Here is a 26,688-nt window from a genome sequence, read left to right on the forward strand (position 1 = left end):
CGACGAGACTCTCTCATTTTATCTCTCTCAATTCAGAGTGTGCCGGTCTCCATTTGTGACGCTTATTGGTTTCCCACTATCTTTGGTAATTGATCTGAAGGCTTGTGCTTGGTAAAGAGAGGTAGATGATACTAACTTCTAAACTGCTCGACGTGCCCCGGTTTCAATTTCAGGGTGAATGGGATTTTATTGTTGGTGTGACTAAACCTCAGGGAGAGGCTGCCTACGTATCCTTTTGGAATCAAGTCAAACGTAGTTCAGGCCTCAATCAATTTTTTTTTTTTTTGTAAGCGGCTCAAAGGTTTGTAGAGAGAATTGGGCAGTGTTTGGGGAGTAGTGGGGAATAAAACCTTCATCATTTCAAATGTGTCAAGACTACTAGAGTATAATTCAGACGTAGTATCTCTTGACTGCATCCGCATTTACTGCTGTGTCGGGGTCATTTCCTTCGATATCACCTAAATACAATGCTCCTCTCGGCAATATCTTCCTTATGATGTATGGGCCTTTCCAATTTGGAGCAAACTTCCCTTTTGCTTCCTCATGATGCGGCAGAATACGCCTCAGTACCAGCTGACCTACTTCGAAATTCCTGGGTCGGACTTTCTTGTTGTAAGCACGGGCCATTCTTCGTTGGTACAACTGTCCATGACAAACCGCGACCATTCGCTTTTCATCAATCAAAGTCAATTGCTCTAACCGAGTCTTGACCCACTCGCTGTCTTTGATTTCTGCTTCGACAATGGTTCGAAGCGAAGGAATTTCTACCTCTACCGGTATTACAGCCTCGGTCCCATAAACCAGAAGATAAGGAGTCGCTCCTACTAATGTGCGTACCGTAGTGCGATACCCCAACAGTGCAAATGGTAACTGCTCATGCCACTGTCGGGAACTTTGGATGGTTTTCCTCAAAATCTTCTTGATGTTTTTGTTTGCCGCTTCCACACCACCATTGGCCTTTGGCCGATAAGGAGTAGAATTCCTATGCGTTATTTTGAATTGCTCGCATACATCTCCCATTAAGTGACTGTTCAAGTTTGCTGCATTATCTGTAATGATAGTCGCAGGAATACCGAAACGACAGATAAGATTTGAGTGTACGAAATCCACTACAGCTTTTTTAGTGACCGACTTGAGGGTGACAGCCTCTACCCATTTTGTGAAGTAATCGATGGCAACCAGTATGAATCTGTGTCCATTCGAAGCCTTTGGTTCGATTGGTCCAATAACGTCCATGCCCCAGGCGACAAATGGCCAAGGTGCAGACATGGGATGCAGTTCCGTGGGAGGTGCATGAATCAAATCACCGTGCACCTGACACTGATGACACTTCCGAACGAAGCTAAAGCAATCCTTTTCCATGGTCATCCAGTAATAACCTGCTCGAAGGATTTTCTTCGCTAAGACATACCCGTTCATGTGAGGTCCGCACACACCTGCGTGTACTTCGTGCATGATCTTTCTCGCTTCCTCGATATCGACACATCTTAGGAGATTGAGGTCCGGGGTCCTCTTATATAACAATTCACCGCTCAGAAAGAAACCACTTGCATGTCGCCTAATGGTCCTCTTTTGATCTCCAGTAGCGTGCTCGGGGTATTCTTGTGTCTTCAGGAACCTCTTGATGTCATGGTACCAAGGCTACGTATTTGATCCCTCCTCGATTACATTGCAGTAACCGTGTCTTTCCTTGATTTGGATTTCCAAAGGATCGACGTGGGCGTTGCCCGGGTAGGGTAGCATTGAAGCCAAAGTAGCAAGTGCATCTGCCAGTTCATTGTGACACCTCGGGATATACCTGAACTTTATTGATGTAAAGCGCTTGGTGAGGTCCTCCACATGCTGTCGGTATGGTATAAGTTTGACATCCCGAGTTTCCCATTCACCTTGGACTTGTCGGATAATCAGGTCAGAATCTCCCATAATCAGTAAGTCTTCGACATCCTGATCGATTGCCATATGCATGCCCATGATGCAGGCTTCATACTCAGCTGTATTATTTGTGCAAAAGAAACGCAGTCTAGCTGTGGCGGGATAATGCTGACCGGAAGGAGAGATCAAAATTGCCCCAATCCCTACACCTTTGGCATTCACGGCTCCATCAAAGAACATTTTCCAAACATGAGCATCCTCCGAGACCACCTCTACGGCGTTTACTTCTTCATCTGGAAAGTAGGTACTCAATGGCTGGTATTCCTCATCGACCGAATTTTCGGCCAAATGATCTGCTAGCGCCTGGGCTTTCATTGCCGTGCGAGTGACATAGACTATGTCGAATTCAGTAAGCAGGATTTGCCACTTGGCCGGTCTCCCAGTAGGCATCGGTTTCTGAAATATATACTTCAAAGGATCCAGCCTGCTTATGAGGAAAGTAGTGTGGGCTTGGAGATAATGTCTCAGCTATTGAGCAACCCACGTCAGAGCGCAACATGTCCTTTCCAGCAGAGTGTATTAGGCCTCGTAGCCAGTGAATTTCTTGCTCAAGTAGTAGATTGCTTGCTCCTTCTTTCCGGTTATGTCGTGTTGCCCGAGGACGCAAACGGTAGAGTTCTCCAAGACTGTTAGATACAAGAAAAGTGGCCTCCCAGGTTTTGGAGGGACCAAGACTGGGGGATTCGAAAGGTATTCTTTGACTTTATCAAAGGCTTCTTGACACTCAGCTGTCCATTTAATCGCCGCATCTTTCCTTAACAGCCTGAATATGGGCTCACACGTGCTTGTCAGCTAGGCAATAAATCTACTGATGTAGTTCAACCTGCCCAACAAACTCATCACGTCTTTCTTCGTTCTCGGGGGAGGTAGATCTCTGATAGATTTTATCTTAGTTGGATCTAGTTCGATACCTCTCCTGCTTACGATGAAGCCCAAAAGTTTGCCCGACGGGACTCCGAAAGCACACTTGGCTGGGTTTAGCTTCAAGTCATACTTCCTTAGTCTCTCGAAGAATTTCCTCAAGTCTTGGATGTGATTATCCTGCATCCTGGACTTGACTATCACGTCGTCCACGTACACCTCTATTTCCTGATGCATCATGTCATGAAAAATGGCAGTCATGGCCCTCATGTAAGTAGCCCCAGCATTCTTCAAACCGAATGGCATGACCCGATAGCAGTAGGTGCCCCAAGGCGTGGTGAAGGCAGTTTTCTCGGCATCCTCTTCATCCATCAGTACCTGATGATACCCAGCGTAACAATCTACGAAAGACTGTATCTCGTGTTTGGCGCAATTATCAACGAGGATGTGGATGTTGGGCAGTGGGAAATTATCTTTGGGACTTGCTCTATTCAAATCTCGGTAATCTACGCATACCCGAGTCTTCCCGTCTTTTTTCGGTACCGGAACCACATTCGCCAACCATGTTGTATATTGGACTACCCGAATCACTCCCGTTTTCAGTTGTTTAGTGATCTCCTCTTTAATCTTGTCGCTGACCTCAGTTTTGAACTTTCGTTGCTTTTGTTGAACTGGAGGACAATCAGGATGAATCGACAATTTATGAACCACTAGATCAACACCTAGACCCGGCATGTCATCATATGACCAAGCAAACACGTCTTTAAATTCAAAAAGAAGTTGAATTATCGCCTCTCGCGTTTTCTTGTCCGTGTGAATGCTTATTTTGGTCTCCCGGATTTCTTCAGGAGTTCCTAAATTAACCGGTTCGGTGTCATTCAGATTTGGCTTAGGTTTATTCTCAAAATATTCCAACTCTCGGTTTATTTCCCTAAAAGCTTCTTCCGCATCATATTCTGGTTCTGGGTTCATTAATTCGCAGTTAAATAGCTCATTGTGATCTGGGCGTGAAGTCCACAAGCATGTCATATTTAAAGCCGCATTATTATAACTGAAAAGAAAGATAAAAGGAAAAATAACAAAAATCAGAACAAAAGAAAGAATGGGAAAGCAATGATGATTTTTTTTTATTTTTTTGGAAAGTTGGAAGACAACAATGTTTACAACTTAGGAATTCAAAACAACAATGGAAAGGAAGAGAACGTTCAAGTTATGTCCTGGAGATAACTTGTGACACAGGAAAGGTGGCAGGACAGGTCTACCCGGACTTCTGTCTAGTCGGGAATGGTGTGGCCTCCCAGTTTTGAAGTTTGGCGTTCGGCCCCACGTTCATCATCTTAGCAGTGCTTGTGCCTTCACCTGGTTGAACCATGTGGATCTCGTAGAGCATCTCTCTCATCGCTCCACATATCTCCTTGATTTCCTCAGCTGTGAAGACCTCATCATCTTCTTCTTCGGCGTACCTTGGCCTGATGAAAGTTGCATATAAATCTGGCAGTGGTCGAGGTAACTTCCAACCCTCATTTTTCCTTTTCTTTGCCCATTCTTCGTCTGCTGGAGTAGGTTTGAAACCTAGTCCAAAAGGTTTCTTGGTGACTGGCAAGGTAATGGGTTCTGTTATTCCCTGAAGGGTTCGTCCAAGCCCCTTCCCTGGCCTAAATCCGTGCCGGATCATCTCTTTGGCCACCATAACCGAGGCGTTAGACAAGAAAGGCTGGGGGCAGGGTATTCCCTCTTCGTGCTGCTCTGCCAGTACAATCTCAAAAGCTTGAAAGACCGTATGTTCGCTCCCTTCTCTCGGTTCCAGATATGGGATGGACGGGTCCCGATAAATAGCATGCTCATCTTCCCCATGGAGCACGATTTCTCGGTCTTCGTACTCGAACTTCACCATCTGGTGAAGAGTGGAAGGCACGACTCCTGCCGCATGGATCCAAGGTCTGCCAAGGAGAAAATTGTAGGATGTATCCATGTCGAGCACCTGGAAGGTTACTTGAAATTCGACTGGTCCTATGACCAACAACAGGTCTATTTCTCCCAAGGTATCTCTCTTGATGCCGTCGAAAGCCCTTACGTAGACATTGTTGGGTCGGATTCTTCCGGTCCCAATTTCCATTCTTTGTAGCGTGGAGAGCGGGCAAATGTCAACGCCTGAGCCCCCATCCAACATTACCCGCTTGACATAATAGTCTTCGCATTTAACTGTTAGATGCAAAGCCTTGTTGTGTGCCGCTCCTTCTGGGGGTAGATGGTTCTTGCTGAAAGAGATTTGGTTGACGGCGAAGAATCTTTCTGTCATCCGCTCTAATTGTTCTACCGAGGTTTCAACTGGCACATATGCTTCATTCAGGGTCTTCAGTAAGATCTTTTGATGCTCGGTTGACCTCATTAACAATGACAACATGGACACTTGCTCGGGGTACTTGCGCAGTTGATCCATCACTTCGTAATCCGGCATTTTCATTTGTTGGAAAAACACTTCCGCTTCTTCAACACTTACGGGCTTCTTTGGCAGGAAGCGCCTTTGTGTGGCGTTGTTCAGTTCTTGGGTATTTGAATACCTTCCAATGAAAGTATTTTATGGAAGTTCTCCCATGACCTCTTTACCTTTGTACATTACCAAAGTCTTTTGATAATTCCACGGCACTGTGGACGGGTTGGTCATTGGCTTTTGTGGCACGCGTCCGATAACCACTGGCTCATTCAGCCGAGGTGGTTGAATCGTCCCCCGGACCACATAGGCCCCTTTCGGCACGTACATAGGTTTTGTTTTTTTGATTCCGAAGTTCTGCGTCTTCTCAGCTCGACCTCGTGGTATGTAAAGAACTCCATCCTTTACCGGTTCCACTTTCTTCTCCACCTTATTTTCAGGCACTTTCTTTATAGCTTTGGCCTCCTCCCCCTTTTTCTGGTTTCTGGTCTGTTTCGGGCCTCTTTCCCGTGTCGACAATGGCAATTATGGCTTTCAGAGCAGGGTCGAACTCTTTGTCTTCACAAATCATTCCGATCAGCGGCCCATTATTGTGAGCAAGTAATGGATTGTTAGTTACATTCGGGATCTCCTCGTCCCTTAGCACTATCTTCCCTTGCTCTATCAAATTTTCGACCACTCTCTTCAACGACCAGCAGTCATTTGTATCATGTCCCTCGGCCCCTGAATGATAGGCGCATCTGACTCCAGCTTTGTAAGAAGGTGACGTCGGGTTTTGCCTTGTTTGAGGGATTGGTTGCAAGAAACCCAACTGGACCAGTTTTGGGAACAAAGTTGAGTATGGTTCACCGATGGGCGTGAAAGTCCACCTTCTGGGTGGCTCCTGAGGGCGGAAGTTATTCTGCGAGGGTTGTGGGTTATAGTGGTTGCGGTAAGGAGGCTGATTTCTGGGAGGTGGAGCTGGGCCTCGGTTGGCTTGTTGTGGTGGATGGGCATAAGGCTGGGCATTCATGACCATATAAGGTTGATGAGCATATGCCAAATTTGAGTGGGGGTAGTAGTGTTGTGGGGTTCTTTCCAGAAAACGGGGCTTGGGATGACGATACTCCCTTGCTTCCGAGGCTGCCATAGTCGTTTCTTCCTTCTTCTTCCCTCTTGTCATTCCTCCGGACCCACTTTGGACGGCCTGGGAGGTCGCCCTTATGGCTGCTTGACTCAGAATCCTACTTGTTTTCAGACCATTTTCCACCATCTCTCCAATCTTGATCGCTTCCGCGAATGGCTTACCCATGGCTGACATCATGTTTTGGAAATAGTCAGACTCTTGAGCCTGGAGAAAGGTAGTGACCATTTCCACTTCATCCATGGGAGGCTTCACTCTTGACGCCTGTTCACGCCACTTAATAGCATATTCTCTGAAGGTTTCTTCTTCAAATTCGACAGAGAATTTCGGTCTGGCGCAATGTCGATGTTATACTGGAATTGTTTCACAAAATCTCTGGCGAGATCATCCCATATATGCCATCGGGACATTTCCTGGTCCATATACCATTCCGAGGCTATCCCTACTAGACTTTCCCCAAAATATGCCATTAGCAGTTCTTCTTTTCCGCCGGCTCCCCGCAATTGGTTGCAGTATTTGTTAAGATGTGCAATGGGGTCACCGTGCCCATCGTATTTCTCGAACTTTGGGGTCTTGAAACCCGTTGGCAGGTGTACGTGAGGGAACATGCATAGGTCGGCGTAAGAGACGCTCTTCTGCCCGCTCAATCCTTGCATATTCTTCAAACTTTGTTCAAGGCTTCTCATTCTCTTGGCAATCTCATTTTGTTCTGCAATTCTGGGGTTCTGATCCTGCCCGGGTGCAAGCTCGCGCTGAGGCGGTAGAGGATTAGTGCTGGTAGCGAACCTAGTTGGTTCCATTAAGAACGATGGTGCTTGGAATGTAAAAGAGGATGAGTCAAAGCTTGGCTTGTACGTGGCAGGCTGTGCCGTAATCGGACAAGGCGATGCAGTAAAGATGTTCATGCTTGCATCGGTGGATGACATTCGGGGATGAGGCTCAGAAGGCGATCCAGCAGAGAAGGCTGAGGTGGCTGGGTACCCGAATGGGGTAGCAGGATAATTTATGGGGACATTAGAAGTCCCACATGACCTGGAGAATAATTCAGGGAATCCGGGGACGACACTTGGCGACTCTTTCCCATTATTCCAGTCGTCCAGCATTTCCAACATGCGGAGCCGTAGGATTCTATTTTCCTCCGCAGTTGCGGATTCAGGTGTGAGGACGGCTGAGATTGAGCTCTCCTCGGAAACAGGGATTGTTTGCAATGGAATTTCTGAAGACATTTCCACACTTCCTTTTGACCTGGTGAAGTAAGTGTGAGTACTGCTTCTGGTCCTAACAACAGGTAGTTGAACACTTCTCCTTGACCTCGTGAAATATGAGTGCGAGGCCAGACTTTCACCAAACCAACCGTCTTTTCAAAAACCCTGGGGAGACTCAACGACAAACGCACGGTTAATTTTGCAGCAAATAACAGATAGTCAATCTCACGTTGGGCATGATGCACCTATACAATTAAGTGGATTACTACATGTTTGCTACGAGAGCATGCGTCCTTCCGGCATTTTCCTCTTATTAGTTTTTTCCCTCTTTTTTTTATTTATTTATTATTTTTTATTTTTGCAGTAAAAGAAATGCGACCGGATCCGATGAGGATTGCCTACGTATCATGATGCCTACGTGAATCAAATCATTACGTAGTTCGAAAAACACAAATGAGCGTAAAAGAAGCAACCTCTTTATTGTTGAAATGGTCTATTACAAACTACATTTTGCAAAAGAAAGAGCAAACTTTGAAAATAAACCTAGACTCAAAATAGACTAAAAATCACCCTGATGGGAAAAACAGGCAGAAGATGCTAAGATGCAGGCTTGACTTATGAGTGCATTATGGTTTTGAAAATTGGTGTCCGCGGGGCATCGTTCGGCCTCGCCGCGGTCCTAGGCGTGAGATCCCTCTCAAGTTGCTCCAGCTCGTGCATAGTCTGCTTGACATAACCCATCACTGCCGAGAGGACGGTAACGCTGGACATGTTCTCACATCGTAGACATCGTCTGGTGATGGCATGGGCAATGGCCTTGATCCTATCTCTGGTTTGCTTCTTCTTTACGAGCAGGCGTTTTATCTGATCGCTGCATATCTTGAATACTTGAGCATCCTGTATATGCTGATGCTTCAGTCGCCGTACTTCCAACTTCATCTGGGCTATTGAGTTGTACCAATATCTGCTCTCAATTTGGAAATCCTTGGCCTGATTAACTGCTTTGATCTCAAGTGCAGCCATCTCTCTCTTTATTTTAGCAACAGTTTTCTTGTGGTCGCCTTCCAATTGATTCAGGTATTGGCGATGCTTATCTACTCTTGTATCCCACTGTGCCATGAGCTCTGCTATGACGTTTTCAGATTTCTCCAAACCATCTTGCCATTCCCTGATTTCACTTTTTAGCCTTTTTATCATCTGCTCGTCTGATCGACACCTTGGCTGTTTGTCCGCATCCACCTTTATCTGTTTGATATGGGCTCTGAGCATTTCGTTTTCCTGAATTAACTTGTTCCGCTCTCCCAGATTGGTAGCAACTTGCACGTTGTGCTCATATTTCAAGCCTTCCACTTGTTGCTTTAACCTGCTGATTTCGGCGCAATAGCCTCTTTCCTTTGCTAACCAATCCCACTGCCTTTGCGATGATTCGGTGAAATTCCGGATGTGGGGTCTCTTAGCCGGCCTTTCATGCTCAAATTACCTTCTATACCATGCAAGGTAACCTGGCGCCGTCTCTCCTTTGGCTCGATCCCGCATGCAAGTATCTGATTTCAAATATTGACACTCACTCCAGATTTGGCGAATCTTTGCTTCTGGGAATTGTCCGTTAGGACTTATCTCAACTGCTTGAGTGCTAAGATCTTCCTCATGAGGTACTGTCTGGCATCTTTCGAACTGTCTCAAAACTTGGCAGGGTGCGTAAGGTTGAATGCTCTTAAGCCCCATCAGTAAGAAATAAGTTTTAGCTGCCGACATATATAGGATCTCATCAACAGGCAACCATCCTAGCGTCCATTGTATTTGGCTGGCAGTAAGAGCTTGAAAGAACGAGGTCCATGCCAGGACTCCTTTGGGAAAACTGATCTCTTTGGTTCTCGTGTAAGATTCTTCTATGCAAGTCTTTTCCGGGGAACCATGGCTCAAAATCTCGGAATGATGGCAGAGGTGCTCGGTCATCCATATCTGTAGGAGCAAGTTACAACCTTCGAAGAAATTTCCCCCAGCTTTACAAGCTGTAAGAGCTCGAAAGATGTCAGATACCACCATAGGCGCGAGAGTACTGTCATTTTGCGTGAGTAAAGTGCTGACGACCCCGGATATCTTCAAATCAATGTTTCCGTCTTTCCTTGGAAATACCAGAAGGCCCAGGAACATCATTATGAACGCTACCCGTCTGTGCTTGTCCCACTTCTGACGAACACCTTTGCTGCACAGTTTGTTGATTGGATTATTGAATCCCCCCTCATGACCGTACCTATCATATATGAAGCATGGAGTACAAAATCCGGCTGCCAGATCCGGGTTATGGACTGTTCTGGGTATCTTCAATGAATCTAGGAACCGATGTACCGTGACGACTCTTGGGGCGACCAAGTATTTTTGCCTCAACGGAAGTTCAGCATTCCCGATGTACCCAGCCATTTCTTCCAAAGTCGGGGTGAGTTCAAAATCAGAGAAATGGAAAACATTGTGCACCGGGTCCCAGTAGGAAATCAAAGCTCTTATGATATCTCCCCGAGGTTGTATTTCCAACAAACCCACGAGACCTTTCAGATATTTCTTGACCTCATTTTGTCCTTCAATACCTAGATCATTCCACCATAGCCGTAACTTGATAGGGATTTTGGTCATTATTGAAAAATGTTCATTTTGCATCGTGCTCATCCTGCACATTTATTAAGGTGATTTTAACAAAAATGAATTGACTCAAAAATATTTTACAAAGGGGATCAAGTTTTGAACACGACCTTTAAACACTTTGGGGACGAAGATTTTAAGGCTGTGAGGGTCAACTGGACAAAAATGCTAAGCAAGACCCAAAGGTGGCTGTTTATGCAAAGTCAGCCTTCCGGCGTCCCTTTTTCGGAAACATTCGGCTATTTATGATAAAACAGCGTCACCCGACTTATTTATGACTCTTTTAAAAATTGACACATCTTCTTTTTTTCTTTTTTTTTATTTATTTATTGATTTTGGCTATTTTTAGCAAAATGGGGTTGAACCCGACGAGGGTTGCCTACGTATCTCACATCCGGTGAGAATCAAACCGGCGTAGTTCGGCCTATCGTGAATAGAGAAAATCAAATAAACCTAGAAAACAAGAATATATATTTTTATACTATTTTTTTCTTTTTAAAAGAGATAAAGACTAAAGAAAATATTTATTATTTTTTTTAGGAAATATTTGGACTATTAGTCTGAATTTATAAAAGGGGTACTACAAAAGAAACAACATTTTTTTTTTGAATTATGAATTTTCCGTTTTTTTTACTTTTAAATAAATACCTTCTCTTTTTTTTTTGATTTTGAAAATGATAAAAAGAAAATTTTTATATTATTTTTTTTAAAATCAAACTAGAAGACAATCTTTTTTTTTATATATATTTTTTAGAAGAAATTCCGGCGAGGTTTCGACACTACTCGGACATTGGTTTTTCCAAAAGAAGTAATTATCTCCCTACGCTGCTATTTTTCCCTTTCATTTTTAGAAACCGGTCAGCATGCGGAACTGAAGCAAATAAATGCGCAAAACAAATAGGATGCAGCAGGATGGTCTTTTCATTTCAGATTGCTAGTCCTAGACGGACCCAACCCCTGTGTTGAGTCCCCTAAGTCAAATGCAACATGATGCAAATAAGCGTTCCTACTAGGGATCCGGCATGAAGTTTCGTTATACTAGGTTCACAACCTGGGTATTCGTTCTAGACTGTGTACCCAAGCGGACAACTCGAGTCGAGGAGGGGGCTACGTACCGGGGACCCGCGAGATCGTCCGGCTTTGTAACTTGTCCGACCTCTTTCTTATTTCAGGTATTGACACTAACAGAATAGGGAGTCTCGACCAGCGAGCTTCTCCCCGGAGGTAAGAAGAGAAGGGTTTCGGCATAGTTTATACACAGTTCAAATAATATCAAAGCGGTAAAAGACAACATTTAGCACGTTATGCAAAAGCATGTAATAAAGATCAGATAATAAAGCCAAATATAACAATTATTCTAAGCTCGAATTCTTGAACCCTGAACCAGTAGTTCTGGGTTGCATTTCCCCAGCAGAGTCACCAGAGCTGTCACACCTCCTTTTTGCGCGCCCGCCCCGAAGGGTTGAATGCGCGAGGGGAGTTTTTCCAATTTAAGTGACAATATTCGAAATGGGATTATTTATTTAATTCAGATTCGCCAGAGCTGTCACACCTCCTTTTTGCGCGCCCGCCCCGAAGGGTTAAATGCGCGAGGGGAGTTTTTCCAATTTAAGTGACAATATTCGAAATGGGATTATTTATTTAATTCAGAGTCGCCACTTGGGAAAGGTTTGGCTTTTGGTGTCCCAAGTCACCGGTTTATCTTGAATCCCAAATCGAGGAAAAATATTCGACTTTTCCAAATGAAGTATGCGAACCAGAAATTCTAAGTAAGGAATTCTGTTGACCCGAGGGAAGGTGTTAGGCACCCTCGAATCCCGTGGTTCTAGCACGGTCGCTTAAACTGTTATAATGGCTAAATATCTGATTTAAATACATGTTGTGACTTATGTGCTTTTATTAAATATTAAACCGTTTTTATTATTATCATTTAGTTTTATAGAATTGCAACGTCGCGAAAATGTATCTCGAACCACGTCGCAATCAATGCACCCATAGTTGTTGACCATTTCGACTTTGTCGAGATTTGGATTCGAGTCACATCAATGTGCACCCGAGTTTAAGAATGTAACTTAATTAAGCCGCGCCTAAAGAAGCCTAGCGCGTTATTATTTTTTGTAGAAGGCCATGAAATTCACTAAACGGCCTATCCTGAATTCTAAATATTTTTTATGGTTATTTGTTGAGGGCCCCGCAATTTCGCATTTTTATTTGGCGAGGCTCGTCTCTATTTTAGAAAGGGTATCCTAAAGTGGCTACATTTCTAATGCATTTGTCTCTAAAACTAGAAGGAAAGGTACATGCTAATTTAATTATATGCTTTGGCCTAACCTGGATTCTTATCAATTTCTGCTTAATTATTTACAAAGTGAAGAGGCGTCATACCTTGTGAAGCATGCGAGATTGACCAAATGCTATACTTGTATCTAAACATTTCTTGAATTGAACTTAAACTAGACTTATTTTAGGCTAGATTAAGGGAATTGAACACTAGGCATTATTGCTAATGGGGATTCGAACGTGCTTCTATATACTGCCTAGCGGGTCCTGATGAAAGAACTAAAGTAAAACAGAACATCATTGTGTAAGGTGGAAATATTCTATCCTATGTATGTCATTATAGTTAAACAGGAATCCGATCAAAAATTCTATGTTAATTATCCATGCATTCTACATACTGTACATCATATCTCGTACTAACAAACAACTATAAACTAAGACGCAAGAGACTAGAACTCAGCTAAGCACCAAACTGATCTTTTCCTGCTATTGAAATTTACAAACTAATCATATATATAGAAAGAAATCAACATGCCATGAGTATTACAACAGACATTTAAACTTCTCCAACTTTCATTTCATGCTTTCAGACTGTTACAGTTACACCAATATGGGACTTGAAATGTGTACCTGGATACTGAAATGTAATGAAGAAGTGGAAGCAAAAGAGTCAGCAGCAGCAGCACAAGAATGGTAGTAACAAACAAAGCAATACAGCAGCAATGACAATCCCAGACCAACAGACCAAAGCAGTAAGCTAATGGTACAATAATCAATATTTGATCTTTTCAAAAATTCAGAGGAAAAATCCTAAAAACTGATAGAAACAAAACAAACTGGATACTGGACTTCAGACACGAAAGGATGAGAAAAAGTAGTGTTTTCCAGTTGAGCAAGAATTTCTTTTCTAAATCCCCCTCCTGATTTAAAAAAAAAAAAAATTCTCTTTCTCCCTTAGAAACTGATTCTGTTTGGTTTCAGCTTCCCTTTTGTGTGTATATGTATGTATTTTTTCCTCCTCCCTCTTCCCAGACCTCCTTCTCTTTTTATAGCTCCAAATCAGGCTATTTGAACAGCCTGTTAATCAATCAGGTCCCCTCCCATGTGCTGTCCCTTTTCAGTTTCCACTTAGCTAATTAAGTATAAACCTCCCCCATGATATTCCTGACAGTACCCTCTAATATTTAAACTAAAAGGCAGACAGGGCAGCAAGAATATAATCTGACAAACATACTGTCAAATTATTTTAATCAGAATGGCTTTTATGCACATGTTGTGCACTAATGCACATGCCCTCCAATTCAGGCTGTAACTAACAGACCAAACCTTAGATTTCTGAAATCAAATTAACAACTATAAGTTACTAAACCCAGTCCCTAATTGATTCAAGCAATGCTTAACAGAAGCAGGTCAATTGGTTATTGTTCGGACAACTGAAACTAATTGACGACACATATCGACTCGACTATATCAATCATAACATGTACAATCATAGCCAAAATCAGACATTTAACAGTATCGAACACATGATTTGAATTGTACTGACTAAGTAGAATTGTACTCGAGGAATCAGTTAATCAGTTCAAATTTGAAATTCAACTAATTGCACAACAAATACATACATACACTTTATCAGAACAAGTAGAAGAAGGACTCAATCAAACAACAGAGGTTCAGGCAAGGTGGACAGGACACAGTCGGTAAAATTCGAAACACAAATTTCACAACAACATGAACAGCCTTTTAAACAAACATGGACTAACAGAATAAAGAAAAGAAAACAAAACTCACCTTAAATCCCGAAAAATCAAAAGCCTTAACTTGGATTCGAACAGACCTTTCTTAAGGCTGAACGGACTTTAATCGAAGTGTTTCTCATATGAGAAACACTTCGATTAAGGTCCATTAGACCTTAATCTCTTTGTTTAAACGAGATACAGACTAGTGACGAGGAACCCTAAGGTTCCAAAGATTAGATCTGGGATTCATGCTTCCCTGGTCAGATTCGGACCAAACCAAGCATGGTTTGGTCACGAGGGGGGTCTGGGGAGTGTCTGGTGTGAAACTGGGGTTAAATGGTGTAAGTCAAGTTCCGACTCGAATCTTCAAACGAAGATTCGAGAAGGTGGGAAGGGATTCGAGTTAAGTGGTTAACAGATCCATGTTCAGGATGGCAAGGGGGTTCTATGGTGTTAAGGGTGGGGTTACCGACGTCCATGCCGCCGGCTTTCACGGTGAAGAATACAGGGGCGGCTAGGGTTTTGGAGGGGAAGGGGATGAGGATGAAGGTGACCTAAAGCTGGGTTTCGGATGGGGGGGGCAGGGTAAGGTTATGGGTTTATATAGTTAGTGGATAGGTGGATCCTGGCCGTTGGATGAGACATGATGAAGGGCCAGGATCCTTCAACTAACGGGGAACGATGTCGTTTCGAGGGTAAAGGGTTGGGGTCGGTCCGGGTGAGACTGGTCGGGTCTGTTAGTGGGTACGGGGTGTGAGATCTTGGCCGTTGGATCAGTTTGGTTTGAATGGTTGAGATGGATCGACATTGAAAGGACGTAGTTTTGGTGTTAAACTACGTCGTTTTGTGGCCTGGGGGGTGGGCTGTTCGGACTGGTGGCTTGGGCCGTTCATTTGGGCTTCAGATTTTGAAATGGGCACGGCCCAAATTCATTTAAAACAAATTTTTACCCTCTTTTTCTTTATTTATAATTTCCTAAATACACAACCTAATTAAATAAAACTAGACACCATTAATTAACACTTAACATATTTATTTCACGCGTATAAAATGTTAAAAGTAGGTAAAATTAAACAAGGCAACAAATCAGGACAAAAAAAATGCGTATTTTTGTGATCTCCCATTTAACAATCGGATTACGGTTCACATTACGCACGACACATACATTTTGTATTTTGTTTTAATAAAAATGGGCAAAAATCATAAATAATTAACAAAGTGCCATGTAAAATCCAAATTTGTACAGCAGGACCATTTGTTATTATTTTTTAATTCTTTTGGAGCGATTGTCGCGTAAGACAAAAATCACGTGCTCACATCGGGCATTTTCAATCCTTCAAGGATCTAGTTAAATTAGGGTTATTTTAATGACTTGGCTAATTTCTTTCTTATTTGTTGACTGATTTGATTTAGTTTGGGCTTTGAAGCCATTGCAGACCTCACTCCAGGGGGTTGATTTGGGACATTGGGTCAGAATTTAGCCCAAATTTTGGTTTAAATATCGGGCCAGTCTGACCCAGTTGGTTTCCTAGAGTAAATTAACAGAACATTCGGGGGCAGTTTAGGAAATGGGGGAAGGGGAATATTTTGTAACAAGAAGGGGAAGCTTCTAGGAAGCTGGGGTGGGGGCTGTTTTGATAATTGGTTAATCACGTTAAGGGTAATTCAGCAAAAAGGGAAAATCAGGTAAGGATTAGTTAGCAAAAAACAAAATTAAAAAAGGACTGAATGGCAAAAAATATCTCCTTGGGTCTGCCCTATTTGCTTACCTATAAAGGCATATTTTCCTTGCCATTCAAGGCAGAATTTCCAGAGATAGAAAAATACAGAAGAGCAAACGGCTAAAGCTTTACTGTTCCATTGAAATTTCTCCTTCTCTTTGTGATTTCAGAAGTTTTCAAGCCCTAAAACATTTTCTAATTCATATGGTGGCTGAAAGGGTTTGATTTTGGTTGGTTTACGAGTCTGACCTGATGTTTTGGTTGATCTTGTTATTATTGCACATTATTTTCTGGAATTGAGCTGGTTTTTGCTGGGAATCACTGTTCTATTGCTTTTTCCTGCTGATTTCTGCTGTCTTTGCTCGGCTGTAGCCACTGCTTCTTCATCTTTGTTTCCTCTGTCAATTTCCAAGTATTTCCTCATACCATTGTTAACAAATGAGGTGCTACAAGTTAGAACCAGACTGAATCTGTGTACAGAATTGAGAATTTGAGTTGGAATTTGAACAGAAGCATTGGTTAATGTTGAGCTTCTATTAGCTCCTGCTGTTTTATGTCCTTAATTTCCCCTATTCTGAAATAATTCAGTATTTCTCTTTCAAATATGTTAGTCTGCTCTTTCATGCTCAATGGTTTAGGGTTGTTTGGTCATTTGGAATGAATGCTTGGATTTTTGGCTCTGTAATTGTAAATGGAAGCTCATGTGTGAATGGACTATTAAACATGTTGTAGATTGCTTGAGTATGCCATGTGGTTTTCTGTAGCTCGCAATTAGGGGCTGTTATGATGAAGTATTGTCTATTCTGCAATTTGGATTTGCATTGTTATGCTTAATTAGAAGTACCATTTAAATGGTCTGTATAAGTTTGAATTCCTTGTGTTTATTTGTGAAAGTTAGCTCAGAAATTAAAGCGCAAGTATGATCCGTTCTGATGTTAAAGTTGAGAGTCATGCTGAAATATGTGAAAACTGATTTTGGAATTGTTAATTGGGCAATTGGTTGAATCAGAAATCATGTAAGTGGCTGGTATATGATATTTGGGGGGTCTGACCGTTTTTGGAAAATAAAACACAAGTTTCTTTTTTTTTGATAAATCAATCTCAATGTGTCCAATGTGGTATGAATCGATGAATATTTTGAATTGGCGTGATAATGGGGAACCTGACTTCTATGTGAGTTGATACGGACTCACAAGGATTCGATCCTGAGTCTCTGTTTTTTCGCTGCAATGTTTACGAATTGGGCCTGCTATCGAGGTTTGGCCCAAATCATTTTTGAAATCAATGTTTCATTTGTCACCGTAAGTTCTTGGGTTCAGGTTCTAAAAGAAAAGGACCATTTGTTTACTTATTCTACTTTTTGGCTTTAAGCTTTAACACATAACACCTTTTTGAATTCCATTAGGCTTTTTCTTTAATTAAGCTAGACTATCACAAAGTAGATTGGACCCAGAATCTCTGGTTCAGGGTTCAAGAATTCGAGCTTAGGATAATTGTTATAGTTGGCTTTATCCATTATCTGATTTTGTTACATGATTTGGGCCTAATGTGCTAGTTGACTGCTTTTACCGCTTTGACATTCCGTGAGCTGTATATAAATTGTTGCGAAATCCCTCCTCTCTCTGAGTCTTCTAAATCATGAAGAAGTGTGCACTTCGTGTGACTTCTTTTCTGTTAGAGTCATATTCCAAATTTAGAACGAGGTTCGGACAAGTTGCAAAGCCGGTGAAGCTTCTGTATTCCCGGTACGCTGCCCCCCCTCGGCTCGAGCTGTCCGCTCGGGTAATCCAGGTCTAGAACAATAAACCCAGGTTTTGACCTAGTATAACAAGACCTCACGCCGGATCCCTAGTAGGAACGTTTGTTTGCATCATGTATATTTTGGCTTTGGAGACTCAACACAGGGGTTGGGTCTGTCTAGGACAGGTGCACCCGAAACAAAAAGACCATCCTGATGCATCCTACTTGCTACTTGTGCATTTATTTGCTTCGGACTTGCATGCTGACCGGCTTATGAATATTGGGAATAGTTGAGGAAAGAGAAATAGCAGTATGAGGGTTAAAGAGAGTTAATCGCCTCTTCTAAAATAAAACCTAATGTCCAAACAGTGTCGAAACTCTGCCGAATTTTTGAGAAAATAACAAAAAAATAAAAAAGAGGAAAAACAAAAGTTGGTGTTTTCAAAAATAGTTTTATTTGCCAATGGAATGAAAAAAAGTCTTGTTTTCAAAAATAGTTTGTTTTATTTGCCCGAACTACGCCAGTTTGATTCTCACAGGGTGTGAGATACGTAGGCAACCCCCATCGGGTCCAACTTCCTTTTTTGCGAAAGTAGCCAAAAGAAAAAAAATTTTACTTTAATTTGAAAATAATTAGGGTGATGCCATTCTTGTCAGAAATAACCGAATGTCCCTAAAAGGGCGTCGGAAGGCTGTTTTTGCAAGAACAACCACTTTTGGTCACTTTTAAAGGTTTTGGCTGGTTAACTGACATAGCCTTAAAATCTTCGTTTCGAAGTGCTGAAAGGCCGTGTTGGCAAGGCCGGATGTTTTGTGAAAATTCTGAAAGATGGTCATTTCTCTTTAGTCAAAACGAGTCATGACATTTTTTAAATTAAAATCACCTTAATAATTGTGCAGGATGAGCACAAATCAAAATGAACCTTTCTCAGTCCGTGAAGAGATCCCTTTGGAGCTACATATGTGGTAGCATGATTTGGGGGGCGACAACAGGAAAGTTGTGACAAAAGCATTGGGCGGTCTTATTGGGCTTTTGAAGGTCAAGCCCAGAAAAGACGTGATTGAGGCCTTGATACCGTTTTGGGACCCAGCACATAATGTGTTCCACTTTGCGGATTTCAAGTTAACTCCTACGCTAGAAGAGATAGTAGGCTATGCTGGTTTCGATGGGAATCTCAAAAGTCAATACCCGGTAGAGCCAATGACGGTGACCCCCCACAAATTTTTGGACTTGTTAAGCATCAGTCGGGACATCCGAGACGGAAATCTAGCCAAAGGATTTTGTGCCTTCTACTTTCTGTATCGACGTTACGGGAATCCCCGTGGCTTTAAAATGCCAGATACCGGTCTTACTCACGCTGGAAATAGAGACTAGTGGAAGGCTCGGAGAGGATTAACTTTCATAGTGGCGTTCTTGGGTATCTTGATTTGCCCGAGAAAAGACGGGAACATAGAGATGAGGCTAGTAGGGATAGCCGACTTTATGATGAAAAAGGCAAATGGGACTATATTGCTGCTGATCTTGGCATAAATTTACCGAGCTCTCACTCTCTGTCGAGAAGGAGCGAAATTCTTTGAAGGGTGCAATATGCTGTTACAAATATGGATGGAGGAACACCTTTGCCACCGTCCCGATTACTTGAATTGCGGTATGGCCGGCCTTGAGTGCATTGAATAACATGAAAAGCGAGTAGAGGGTTATGAGTTTTCGGATGGTACGGAAGCATGGCATGCTCATTTGAGATCTTTGACCGCAAATAAGATCGAATGGACATTCCGGTGACTCTGGGTCAACGAAGCAATCTATATGTCGGCTGAGGTGTGTTTCTTGCTGTTGATGGGTCTTCGGAGTATCCAGCCTTATGCTCCGCACAGAGTCTTATGTCAGTTAGGCCGATACCAGACCATCCCAAACAATAAAGATTTGAGTCGGCAAGTCATTGAGTTAGATCTAAAAGCTGCCTTCCCAGAAGAGAAAGTGCGCCGGATTTAGCATTAGTGCAGATTCTTAGGGCCTAATACTCAAGTACGAAACCTATCCAGAGGCGAGATGGAGCATAGTTATACTGCTTGGTATGGTAATAGATCCCAAGCACAGCATGAACCTGACAGGCCCACAAAGAGGCCCTATGTCCAACAATTTACCGACGGAGAACAAGTGCAATAGGACTGGCTGACAAAAGAAAACGAGTGCAGGGCTACCATAAGCAAATTGGAAAAGCAAGTCAAAGAACTCCAATTCAAGAATAGCCTGCAAGTTGCAGTGGATGAATGAGAAAAGAAAAAGCTAGCCAAAGAAAATGAGGCCCTTCGAGCTCAAATTCAGAAAATGAAAGTAGCGGCAGAAAATCCAGCCCGAAGCGACAGAGATGAAAAACTCATAGCTAACCTGAGGCAGAAAGTAAATGACTATAGTTTTGATTTGAATAAAGTAGAAAGTGAACTGGCCAAGGCTCGAAAGCAATTGGCTAAAAACGCAGATGAACGAGTACGCCTGGTTAAGCAATTGAGAGAAAGGTACGACGATGAGGTCGTAGGGTTAAAGAAAAGGGTCATCATCATGGAAAACAAAATGATCAAACAGGCAAAAGACTTCAAAGTTGAAAGGCAACATTGTTATACAACATTGGCGCAATTAGAACTATATTTGCAACAACTTCAGGAGTAAAATCATGCGGTTGAGCAAACTTTGGAAGCCAGGGCCCAGCAGATTGGGCGTTTGATACAAGAAAAAGGCATCATAAGAGAGAGAATTAGAAACATTGCTGACTACATCATTATGAAGTGCCAGATCTGTGAGGAAATGACTCGCACTACCTTCTTTGCAGCAATAATGACATTTGTTAAATAGATAATGAGCGACTTGGATCGACTTCAAAGGGAGCTTGCATATAGGCCCGCGACGAGACCAAATGATGTCCCGCGGGCACCAGGAGCATTGATGTATTCATGATTTTTCCGTTTGAGTCTGTATTTCCCTTTTGTTAGCGTCTGTCAGTCATGTTGAGTTTATATCTTCTTTCTACTAGAGTCTGGCAAATTGTTTTCGAGTCTGTATTTTCTTCTGTTGGAGTATGATGTCTATTTTCGGAGTCTATATTTCATCTTTGCATCGAAATCTATTAGTCTTTTGGAAGTTATTAATTTTGAGTTTGTAATGGAAGCAGTTGTTTTTTATTTTACTTTATGAAAACTGAAAATCCCAAAAATGTTTTATTTCGCACTTATCTACAAGAACTACGCTTGGTCTGATTCATGCGGGGTCATGATACGTAGGCAATCTCCATAGGATTCGACCGTAACCAAAAAAATTAAAAAAAAAAAGAGGGGAAGAAAATAAGAGGAAAAACAAGAGAGTAAAGAAAAGGAAAGAGCAGAAAAACGAGAGAGAAAAGAGAGAAAATAAGAAATCAAGAGAGAGTAAAACAAAGAGAGAACAGAGGCAAGAATGAAGGGAAAGGAAAGAAAAGAAAAGAAAGAAAAGGGGAAGTTTGCAATCGAAAGAAAGAAAAGGCCGGGATGACGCATGCAACCGATCAAATACATAATGGAGACGGTTAGCTACTTAGGTGCATTCATGCCCAATGTGCGGTTTCTAATCTGTCAAAGCCTAATCGCTAACAAGATTGTTGTTTGATGTATTGAGTCCAGGTAGGTGGTTAGTTGATCGGCATTCTGGAAACTCACTCCTACAACACCCGATCGAAAGACAGGCTGAATATGGCCAACCAGGAACCGGAAACAAGTATTGTCGACCCATCGAAAGAGGTGGAAGAAATGGACGTTAATGCGATGAGGGAAGAAATGTATAAGCTGAAGCAGCAGATCGCTGAAATGTACCAAGCCTGGGCTAAAGGGCATCCACCACCAGCTTATCCCGCTAACCCTGCTTATATCCCACCATCAGCCCAACCTCCGGAGCCTCCCACCGTGAACTCATCTCCAGCCTTTCCCCTCTACCAACAATTTCATCGCGCCACTTCCCATACTTCTCAATATCCACAACCCAAACAAGTCCCATACCCTCCCCCACCAATTACACCTGTTTTTGTGGCATCTCCACCTGCTACATTACACCGATCTTCCACTGAACCCCTGTTTCGAACTCATGACAACCTGTACTATCCCCCTGAACCCACCTTCAAAGTTCCAGAACCATATACTTACACCCCTTATCTTGATATCCCGGCAGAGATCGAGAAACCGCCCAAAAACCCCGAGCATGAAGAGATGATCAGAAAGGTCAAAAGCTTAGAGCAATCGTTCCGAGATATGAGGGGTCTGGGAGGGCAAGTGAGTGTGGCCTATAAGGATTTATGTCTGTTCCCAAATGTTCAGTTGCCAGCAGGGTTCAAAATGCCCCAGTTTGATCTGTACGATGGGCATGGTGACCCAATAGCACACTTAAGAGGATTTTGTAGCAAAATGAGAGGAGCAAGTGGAAGGGATGAATTGCTAATGGCATATTTCAGCCAAAGTTTAAGTGGATCGGCCTTAGAATGGTACACCAGACAATATCACAACAGGTGGTACACATGGGACGACTTGGCCCAAGCTTTCGCCTGCCATTTTCAGTACAACCTCGAAATTATCCCAGATCGTCTATCGTTGACAAAGCTGGAAAAGAACCCCAGTGAGAGCTTCACAGAATATGGATTCCGCTGGAGAGAGCAATCAGCGAGGGTTGACCCTCCGATGAAAGAAAGCGAGATGGTTGATTATTTCTTGCAGGCCTTGGAACCCACTTATTTCGGTCACTTGGTGTCAGTAGTAGGTAAGTCCTTTAATGAAGTCGTGAAAATGGGAGGCATGGTTGAAGAGGGACTCAAGTCCAACAAGATCATGAGTTATTCAGCAATCAAGGCGACCACTCAAGCCATTCAAAATGGTACTGGGGGTGTGCTCGGGAAGAAAAAGAAGAAGGAGGATGTTGTGACAATTGAGTCGGGAGCTTGGGTTGGATCAAGTAACCTTCCCCGTTAGTACAATCAGCCGCGAACCTATCTCCAAACTTACCCCCACACTCCATATAACCCACCACAACACTATTACCCACCGCCAGATCCCCATTTTTCTGTCCATCATGCACAAACCTATACCCAGCCGCCCGCTCACTCACAATGGCATGCGCTAGCTCCACAAAACCCATACCAAGCTCCACAAAATAACTACCCATCCCCAAAAGCCAACAGAAATCCTCCTAGAACGGGTTTTCGACCCAACCAAGCCTTTAAGAATGAGAGGTTGTAGAAGCAAAAGACTTTCACTCCATTGGGAGAATCGTATGCTAGCCTATTCCACAGACTAAGACAGTTGGGTATGTTGAATCCGATTGAGGCTAAATTGCCGAATCCCCCTCCCAGAAATCTTAACCGCTCGGTGAGTTGTGAGTATTGTTTAGGGGCCCCGGGACATGACACAAAGAAATGCTAGAAATTGAAAACAGCCATTCAAGAACTCATTGACACCAATCAGATTGAGGTCCAAGCTCCATAGGCGCCCAATATCAATCAGAATCCCTTGCCAGCCCATCATGAAACAAATATGATTGAGATAGTGCATAGGGGAGAGGAGCCTAAGAAGCCTTCGCAAACCGTCTTGATGATTCGGGCTAGTGAAGCCGGGACATTTGAAAAGTCAACCAGTGAGAAGTCTGTGACCAAGTTGAGCAGGGCAAATAATGAACCATCTGTGGAGGTCAAGAAGGGGTCCTCAAGTGATGTTGTAGGAAAACATGAAAAAGCAAAAGTGGTTGTGCCAGGAGTGATGAATAAACCTATGGTAATTGTGAAGGGTGCCCCCACAGATCCTGTTGTTATCAAACCGGTAACTCAATTACCAATAGTTAACAGCAAGGCAGTCTTATGGAATTATGAACGAGTGACAGTGACTTACAAGGGGAAAGAGGTTAGAGAAGAAGTGTGTGAGACTCATGGTTTGACTCGATTAGGGAGATGCTTCGCCCCCGAAGAGTTGAGAAAAGCTAAGACCTCAAAAGATAATCCAGTGTTGGTGAAGAAAGCGGTGACTGAGGAGGAAGCAGAAGAATTTTTGAGAAAGATGAAAGTGCAAGATTATTCCATTGTGGAGCAGTTAAGGAAGACACCAGCTCAAATCTCGCTCTTGTCATTATTGATCCATTCAGACGAGCACCGCCAGGCTTTGATAAAGATCTTGAACGAGGCTCATGTTCCCCACAAAATCTCAGTAAACCACTAGTAAAAGATAGCTAACAAGATATTTGAGGTAAACAGAGTCACTTTTTCTTATGATGAGTTGCCCGTGGAGGGTACCGAGCACAATAGAGCCCTCTATCTGACGGTGAAATGCGAAGATTCCGTGGTTACTCGGGTACTGGTTGACAACAGGTCTAGCGCAAATATTTGTCCTCTCTCCACATTGAACAAGCTGCAAGTGAAGGATGAAAGAATTCACAAGAACAATATTTGCATTCAGGGATTCGACGGTGGAGGGAAAGATTCAGTCAGGGACATAGTGCTTGAGCTCACAATAGGGCCAGTTGAATTTACCATGGAATTTCAGGTGCTCGATGTGGCTGTTTCGTACAATCTTCTGTTGGGACGACCCTGGATCCATGCTGCCAAAGCAGTTCTGTCTACTCTGCATCAAATGGTCAAGTTTTAATGGGATCGATAGGAAATTGTTATACACGGCGAAGATAATTTGTGTGTGCCCAATGGTGCCATTGTTCCGTTCATAGAGGTTGACAATGGCAAGGGACCATGGGTTTATTAGGTTTTCGACACAGTATCGGTAGAGAAAATTCCGGAAGGAAAGTGCGCTCTAACTCTAAAGATGGCTGCTGCATCAGTCATGGTAGCTGTTGAAATGTTGAAAAAGGGTTTCGTACCGGGCAAGGGTTTGGGTGCAACTCTGCATGGTATTGTGCAGCCAGTTTCTCTTCCAAAGAATCTGGATACTTTTGGTCTGGGGTTCAAGCCTACCATTGCAGACGTGAGAAGATCTAGAAAAATGAAACAAAAAGCATGGGCATTGCCAAAGCCAATCCCGCGTCTGTCCAGATCATTCGTCAAGCCGGGTATCAGAAAGCAATTGTTGTCAAAGGCACCTGGACCACTGATTGGTGCCGATGGAGACTTGGAGAAGGGGTTCGAAAGGTTATTCGCTGAGGTTAACATGGTTCAGGCTGGGGAAGGGTCCAGCAGGGCAGATGTGCAATTCGTGGGACCACGTGCAAAAGTCAACAACTAGGAAGCTACTCCTCTTCCTATCCGGAGGGAATCTTGGTAGTGGGTTTTGATTTTCTTTTGTTGTGTGGATTATTCCAGGGTCTGTAATTCAGATATTATGTTATGTCCAGTTGGATGTGTTAAAACCCTGTTATCTTTAAATTCAATGAAATGCAATTGTTCCTTTTCCTTTATTTCTTCTAATTTTATTTTGTTTTCTTCTTTTGTACAGTTCTTTTTACGCTGATATCAATGACATGACATGCATAAGGAATCTTCGGCCCAGTTTTAAAAGCCAATCTAACTCTGAAATAATAATACAAGAAATTGAGTGCGATAACGGGTTGGAATTTGATGATAATGAGGCCTATGAAGAAATTAGTAAGGAAGTAAGTCATTTTGAGAAAAAGCCCAAACCTAATTTGAATGATATAGAAACAGTTAATCTAGGGGACCAAGATAATGTTCGTGAAACTAAAATAAGTGTCCATCTGGAACCTTAACTTAGGGAGGAGATAATTAAAGCACTGTTCGAATACAAAGATGTTTTTGCATGGTCCTATGATGACATGCTGGGTCTAAGCACAGATTTAGTGGTTCACAAGTTGCCCACTGACCCGACATTCCCTCCTGTCAAACAGAAGCTGAGAAAGTTCAAAACGGATATGAGTGTAAAGATCAAGGAAGAGGTCACCAAGAAGTTCGATGCCAAAGTCATTCGGGTCACCCGGTATCCCACCTGGTTAGCCAATGATGTGCCTGTATCGAAGAAGGATGGAAAGACCAAGGTGTGTGTTGACTATCGGGATCTCAACAAGCCAAGTCCAAAAGACAATTTCCCACTGCCGAACATCCATATCTTGATCGATAATTGTGCCAAATATGAGATTGGTTATTTTGTGGATTGTTACGCGGGTTATCATCAAAACTTAATGGACGAGGAGGATGTAGAAAAGATGGCATTCATCACGCCGTGGGGAACATACTGCTATTGGGTCATGCCATTTGGTTTGAAGAATGCTGGGGCAACCTACATGAGGGCAGTGACAACAATCTTCCATGATATGATACACCAGGAAATCGAGGTGTATATGGATGATGTGATCGTGAAGTCTAGAAAGTAGTCTGACCATGTCATGGATCTAAAGAAGTTCTTCCGAAGGCTTCGCAAGTACAATCTCAAGCTTAATCCTGCAAAGTGTGCTTTTGGGGTGCCGTCTAGAAAGTTGTTGGGGTTCGTAGTCAGCCGCCGGGGCATTAAATTAGATCCATCGAAAGTCAAGGCTATCCAGGAATTGCCACCTCCGAGGAACAAGACTGAGGTGATGCGTTTGTTAGGGAGATTGAATTATATCAGCAGGTTCATCACTCAGCTCACGACAACTTGCGAGCCTATCTTCAAACTATTAAAGAAAGACACTGCGGTCAAGTGGACAGATGAATGTCAGGAGACATTTAATAAGATAAAGGGGTATTTGTCAAATCCACCTGTGTTGGTCCCGCCAGAACCAGAGCGACCGTTGATTCTATATTTGACGATTTTGGACAACTCATTCGGCTGTGTATTGGGTCAACATGACATTACTGTAAGGAAGGAGCAGGCCATATATTATCTCAGTAAGAAATTCACACCGTACGAGGTCAAGTACACTCAGCTTGAGAGGACGTGTTGCGCCCTAACTTGGTTAGCCCAGAAGTTGAAACATTATTTGTACTCTTATACTACTTACCTCATATCTCGCTTGGATCCATTGAAGTATATCTTTCAGAAGCCTATGCCCACAGGGAGGCTTGCAAAGTGGCAGATC

The sequence above is a fragment of the Nicotiana tabacum genome, chromosome 10 (assembly GCF_000715075.1).
Source record: "Nicotiana tabacum cultivar K326 chromosome 10, ASM71507v2, whole genome shotgun sequence".
NCBI classification, from domain to species: Eukaryota; Viridiplantae; Streptophyta; class Magnoliopsida; order Solanales; family Solanaceae; genus Nicotiana; species Nicotiana tabacum.